A 7762-nucleotide genomic window follows, 5' to 3' on the forward strand; every position below is an offset into this window, starting at 1 on the left:
ATGCAAACAACACCAACAGAGATTGAGATAACGTCGACAACTCCAGCCGAAGTAACAACCACGAAAATCAAGGAGTGACAGTTTATCAAGGCACTCCAAACCCCAAACTTAAGAGCATGAAGCGAATGTCTGGGAGTAAGAGAAAGGGGCAGCCAACTCAAGGGTCCTCGAAGAAGCAACATGTTGTTGCTGTCCATATGACCATGACACCTACCACATCAACACCAGCGAGACCATATGCTGGAAGCCTTCCAAAATGTAACAAGTGCAATTTCCATCATAAGGGAGCCTTCCAGAAGCCGTATTGTAATAGATGCAACAAGAAAGGACACACCACTCGATACTGCAGATCTCAACCACAACAAAACCAACAGCCAAACAACAACAATAACAATCGCAACAACAATAACAACAACAATAACGCTGGGGTTAGTTACACTTGTTGCAGATGTGGTTGAACCGGTCATTTGAGACGCAACCGCCCCGAAGCCAACAACCAGGTGGCAAGAGGATCAGGAAGAATCTTGACTTTGGGACAAGGTGAGACAATTCAAGACCCGACGGTTGTTACTGGTACGTTCCCACTTAACAACACTTACGCATGCATTTTATTCGATAGTGGAGCTGAGCGAAGCTTCATTAGTAACAAATTCAAACACTTACTAAAACAACAACCCCAGAAGCTAAGCGAAGCCTTCACGGTGGAGATGGCTAATGGGAAAACCGAAACAACCAAAGATGTTTACGTAGGGTGCACATTAACACTAAACAACCATTCATTTCAAATAGATTTGATGCCAGTAAATATTAGGAGTTTTGATGTGATAATCGGCATGGATCGGTTAAGCCCCCACCATGCTGATATTATGTGTCACGAGAAGGCCGTTCGCCTTCACCTCCCCAATCACGAAACCCTAATAATCTATGGTGATAAACCTGGCACCAATCTTCGTCTCATATCGTGCATCAAGGCACAGAAGTTCCTACACAAGAAGAACTATGCGCTCCTCGCTCATGTTGTAGAAAAAGCCAAAGAAGAAAATCAACATTTAAGACATCCAAGTGGCATGCAACTTTCCGGATGTATTTCCTGAAGACCTTCCGGGAATACCCCCAGAAAGACGGGTTGGATTTCGAATCGAACTCATACCAGGAGCCACATCAATTGCCAATTCACCCTACAGGTTAGCTCCCGCCGAAATTCAGGAGTTATCCAGTCAATTAAGAGAATGGTTGAGCAAAAGGATTCATCAGACCAAGCTTCTCACCCTGGGGAGCTCCAGTCTTGTTCGTCAAGAAGACGGATCCTTCAGAATGTGCATCGATTGTAGGGAATCGAATAAGCTCACTGTCAAAAACCGATACCCACTTACTATTGACGACCTATTTGACGAGCTTCAAGGAGCTAGTTATTTCTATAAAATAGATCTAAAATCCGGTTATCATCATCTCCGAGTCCGAGAAGAAGGCATTCCAAAAAATGCCTTCCGAACTCGATAGGGCCATTACGACCTCGTTGTGATGCCCTTCGATCTAACGAATGCCCCATGACATTCATGGGCCCCACGAGCCGAGTTTTCCTAACCATTCCTAGTCAACCTTTTAATTATTTTCATCGATAACATACTCGTTTGCTCACGAAACAAGAACAAACATTGTTAACACTTACGACCGGCTTTGGAGGCATCGAAGTCGGAGAATATCGCGAAGGAAGCATTGCGTGGATTTGATAAAACTCTTAAAGTCAACAAGACGAAGCTTATTACTACAAAAGTTAGATTGGGCACCACCTGGGTGATCGTTGATAGGTTAACCAAATCTGCTCATTTCCTGCCAATAAAAGAATCGTACAAGATGGAAAAATTAACACGGATCTATACCAAAGAGACCGTGAGACTCCAGGGAGTGCCAGTGTCTATAATCTCGGATCGGGATAGTGGATTTACTTCAAAGTTTTGACAGTCGCTCAGGAAAGCTATAGGAACACAGCCAGACATGAGTACTGCTTACCGCCCTCAAACCGATAGCCAAGCGAACGGACCATTCAAACACTCGAAGACATGCTCCGAGCCTGTGTGATTGATTTCGGCAAGTCATGGGATAACCACTTGCCCTTGGTTAAATTCTCATACAAAAACAGTTATCACACGAGCATCAAGGTTGCTCCTTTTGAGGCCTTATATGGTCGCAAATGCAGATCGCCTCTATGCTGGACTGTGGTGGGTGACACCCAACTAGCAAAAGGACAATCACCAGACAGCACACTTACAGGACCAGAAATCGTTCGAGAGACTACAGAAAAGATAATCCAAATCAGAGCTCAACTGCAAGCATCGCGAGACCGACAGAAGAGCTATGCTGATAAACGGCGAAAGCCTCTGGATTTCCAAGTCGGATATCGGGTGCTATGGAAGGTCTCTCCCTGGAAATGGATGATCCGTTTTGGGAAACAGGGAAAACTAAACCCACGTCATATTGGGCCATTCGAAATTCTTGCTCGAATTGGTCCAGTAGCTTGTAAGATGCAGCTACCTGCGAAGTACAGCAATGCATACCCCGTGTTCACATCTCGAATCTGAAGAAGTGCTTATCCGATGAAACTCCTGTCATTCCTTTAGAAGAGATCGAAATAAACGAGAATCTCCTGTTCGTCGAAGAACCAGTCGAGATAATGGATAGGGAAGTGAAGCGTACGAAGAAGAGCCGCATTCAGATTGTGAAGGTTCGATGGAACGCTAAGCATGGACCAAAGTTCACATGGGGATGCGAAGACCAGATGAAGCAGAAATACCCTCACTTATTCTCTCATTCATCATCCTCCTTCTAACGGGGGGATGATGTCACAACTAGCAATTTTGCTAGGAAATTCTATTCTTATGTAAACATCATTTGTTGTAAGGCATGTGTTCTAAGTGAAAATCATACTCTATGCTTAATCAAAACCATCCATTTAAATCCAAACTCTTGATTTGAGTTCAAAACCTAATATAATACATCTCATATGGATGGAGAACCCTAAAAATCCCGGTTCAAGATTTATATGAACTAGGATTTTCTTATTGGGCCTAATGGGCCAATAAGCCTTCAATTTGACTATTTTGGGCCTAGAAGCCCTAATTGGGCTCTAAATAGACCCACACCCACAAAACTTAACATTTTGGGCCATGTGGGCCTCAACTGGTTCATGATATTCCTAATGGGCCAAGTTGGGCCACAACTAATTCCATTTGCCTTAATGGGCCATAACCTCCATTCCTTTTATTTCTAATGGGCCGTGAACTCTCATAAAGGGCCCAATGGGCCGAGAACCACGCATTTGGGCCCCATAATATAAAAATCAAGCACTAAAGGCCCAAACCACTCCTCCTTTCTTCTCTTCTTTCTCCCTCTCGGCCAAATAACAAAAGAAAAAAAAATGAAGAAAACAAGATTATTGTAAGCTTGCCACCTAAGTTTTATTTAATGGTAATCTAGGCAAAGAAACTCGCATATAACTAAGAATCTACACCCTTAACCATTATGTATTAACCTATTGATTCTCTCTCTTCCATCTCTTTTAATTATGGCCGAGAATCACAACTCATCCCACCATCCTCGTCTTCTTTCAAACACTCTCAATAACTCACTCAAGAAACTTCCTTTCCTCTCTAAATTTTCGTGAGTTGGAGCAAGATTTCAAGAGTTTTCATCAAGGTTTCAACTCTTTTGGTAAGAAATTATCATACACTTGTTGTATCTTCCATTCCTATGTTAAAAACTCTTTCTCATATAGCTTTATTTCATGATCTAACTTCCTAGAACCCTCTAAGTTCGAAAACTTCTTCAAGGTGTTGCTAGGGCCGAAAATCTTCTCATATCATCACCAAAAACCGAATCCAAAACCTCAAGGTGAGTTCATACCCGCTATTTTCGGTTTTTACTATGTTTTGGGGGAGAATACAAGTTGCTTTGTGTAGATCTATGTGTATATGCATGAATATATGTGTTGTTCATGATTTATTTGGTGATTATGTATTATTTACTTCATAAATCTAAAAATATGTTAAGAATATGAAGTTTATCACTTGGATCTACATGAAAACCATGAGAAATGTATGTGTTATCACATATAATACATTTAAACTTGTAGATCTGGGATTTATACACTTAAAATAGCAAAAACAAGTGTTGTGTACAAACATGGATAACTTAAACTCAAAACTCAGCCCTTGACAAAAGAGTTTTGGTCCAATCTCGAACTGTTTTGACCACCTTAATGGTAATATTTTTCAAAACTGTTTTACATGAAAAAAGGTTCAGGTTTATACCTTTAAAATAACTACTCTCACGTTTTCATACGATTTTCCTACAATTTTTGGCGAATTTTACAAAACTGCCTATCATATTTGAAATAATCTCGGACCAGCCTGTAAAGGTGAGCAATTTCATACTGGATAGAGGCCATTAAAAATTATGAGAAAAATTGTGAACAAAGTAGACAAAATTTCCAAACTTTCAGAATTTACGGATCCAAATTTAGACTCATGAGGATTTTTGTACAAATTTTCCAACAACCGGGTCAGAAAAGTCAAAAACCAAAAAAATATGTATTTTCACAAAAATAAGCCAAAAATGGGTTAAAAATGTTATTTTACCAAAAACTAGCCATAAATACAAGTTTTGAACAAAATGGGGACAAAAGTATTATTTTTACTAAGATTGGGCCTTAATTGTAAATTTTTGGCTTATTGGGCCAAGAATGTCATTTTTATAAAAAGTGGGCTTTTTATGCTATTTTGGTAAATAATTTGACTAATTGTAGCAATAAAATAAAAAACAGACTAATTTTGCCATTCGTATAATATTGGGCCTTAGTGGCCCATTAATATGTTTGATAGGTCCTGAATACTATTTATTTGTTTATTGGGCCTCACTAACCCATTAACATGCGCGACGGACCTTGGATACTATTTTCGTGCTATTTGGGCCTATAAATACTTTACATGTGAAATGGGCCTTAGTTGTCCTTTTACATATATTTTGGGCCCATGTTATATAATCTCATTCTTTCGGGCCTGAAAATGACTTACGTGTTCAGTGAGACTCAGTGGTCCGCAGACATGGTTCATTGGGCCCGGAATGAGTTTATATGTTTCTCTTCGCGTAAAATTCGATTAAGGATCTAGTGAGACTTGTCGGTTGACACCTATTGAGTGTACGATCGTAGCATTTAGTTATAATCAGAGTCTCTTGGAGGGAGAGCAGGGTTTTGTGTATAGATCTATACGGGGACGACACCCCACACCTGAGCTGTTTGCTACAGTTAGACTACATCATTCTTGGGTGAGGATAACCTTATTCTATTTTTCTGTCGGCGTTCACCAACGCCAAGACAGGCGAAATTGTCATTATTTAGTATGGTTATGACGGCTCACTTAGAGGAATTAACGTTATGAAGTTTGCGGAAGACCATTCTCTTTTCTCTTGGATTACTCGGAAACTTACTCACACTGGTACTCAACCTCGGGGTTGGTACGACAGCTTTCTCTTTTCTTCTTTTACAGGCAACATCGGGTTGTCTGGGGGCATTTTATTTACATTCTCTTCATTCACTTTTGGCATTCTATAAATCAATAACACACATGCATTAATACAAGATCGGACACAAACATACTAAACTATTTTAAGAAAATATAGGATTTTCTTGTGATTACAAGGTTATACAAATCATTTTCTCAAACATGCTTATGAACTCACCAACATTTTTATGTGGACCTTTTTAAATTAACTTGTATTCTCAGGAAACCGTTGAAGCAAGTTGGGACGAACAAACTAATGGATGTTTTGTTATATTTCTATTTCATCAGACTTTAATTATGTTGGCATGTAATATTCAAATACAATACTCGATGTCAACAATGAATGTTGTTATATTACATGTGTGATGATGATGATGTTATGTTTCAATTATACACTCTGTGATGATACTGCAATGTTGAAAGTCACGCTCAAGCCCCCGGACGTTTCCACCATCTGGTTCGGGGTGTGACATGTAGTTTTGTAAGTTTTAGACTTGTTGCAACACCACAATCACTCCCAAACACATGTTGGTCGTATCGCAAATAAATATAGTTGATCAGGCTATGTTTATCCCAGATAAGATTACATAACTACCTAGGTTTAACCATGGTGTCCAACATCTAAATACTTTAGTTTTGTTCTCATTATGATACTGTTTCTGGTATGTATGTATACTTGTATACTTCTTATAAAATACTTAGATTTTAAAAGTATACTTTTAGTCAAAGCACTCCGGCCCCATTGTGTTTATAGTTGTATATCCTGTAAGGTTTGATATACTTAGTTCACTATTAACAATGCTCTGATACCAATCTGTCACACCCCCAAACCAGACGGCGGAAACGTTCGGGGCGGAGGACGTCATGTACAGTATCACAACAATTGCATAATAGTAATCAAAGCAAACACAACCATTACATTGATGGAATATAGTATTTACATCTGTTTGATACATGGTTTGTACGACATCAAAAGTATATAACAAAATGTATAAAAGACGCGACTCTAAAAGCTCCGTCTTCTCAAAACCTGCGGGTGTACTTGTCTACCGGTTCCCTGAGAATACAAGTGGTTTTGAAAGTGTATCAACATTTAAGTTGGTGAGTTCATAAGTATGTTTTTGTATTGGAAACGTTTCTTTGATCTTTGAAAAATGTTCGTTTGTTCCTAAAGAAAATCCAATATTTTCTTTAGTAGTGAAAAGTAGTCTTAGGCCTTAAGACCAAAATGTACGTTTGTTACTGTATTCTGTAGTTGTGTATAAAAGTGTTAGTATGAATGCCTGGTTACCACCAGCTGTATTGTATAGTTTTGTTTGGTATGAAACCCTTTGTATGAAAAACCCTGGATACCACCAGTAATGAATAGTATTGTTTTGCATGAAAACCCTGGTTACCACCAGTAATGCATAGTATTGTTCTATATGAAAACCCTGGTTACCACCAGTAATGTATAGTGTTGTTTTGTATGAAAACCCTGGATACCACCAGTAATGTATAGTATTGTTTTGTATGAAAACCCTGGGATACCACCAGTAATGTATAGTATTGTTTTGTATGAAAACCCTGGATACCACCAGTAATGTATAGTAAAACCATGTGTTGGTATTCCCTGGAATCCTCCAGTTGTATTGTATAGTAGTTCTGTTAATTAAAATAAAACTATTTGAAGAATTGAAATCCCGTAAACAAATGGATAGTTTATACTTTTGTGAGTTTTGTATAACCATGCTTCATATGACCTAGTGACATCTACGAAGTTCTTTAGGCGTCAGAATGTTATGACATTTGTCACCCTATGCATGCCTGCCTAACTGTAGCTAGCAGTTCAGGTGTGGGATTGTCAGTCCCGTATAGATCTATACACAAATCTCACGCTCTCCCTCCAGGAGACTTTGGTTATATTGTAGTAGGATTTAGTTCCGCACCCCACAAGGGGTACAATTGAAGTAGTGCTTCATAACCCTGTATTAACTAGTTTACGTGTAGTATTGTATTGTTCTCTTATACTTGTAAATGTTTGTATAACCTTGTAGTAATGTACTTTGTAATGTAAAATAATTATACTTAAATAATTATTTAGTAATGCATCCATTATCCCCGGGAAATAGTACAGTGTTCCATAAACTATATCTACCATAGTTTATTTGTTTGTTTCTGAAATATGTTCTTGAATTTGTAAAATGATGTAATGTATCCCAAAC

This window comes from Lactuca virosa, chromosome 6, assembly GCF_052849685.1.
Source record: "Lactuca virosa cultivar CGN04683 chromosome 6, Lactuca_virosa_CGN04683_v6, whole genome shotgun sequence".
NCBI lineage: Eukaryota > Viridiplantae > Streptophyta > Magnoliopsida > Asterales > Asteraceae > Lactuca > Lactuca virosa.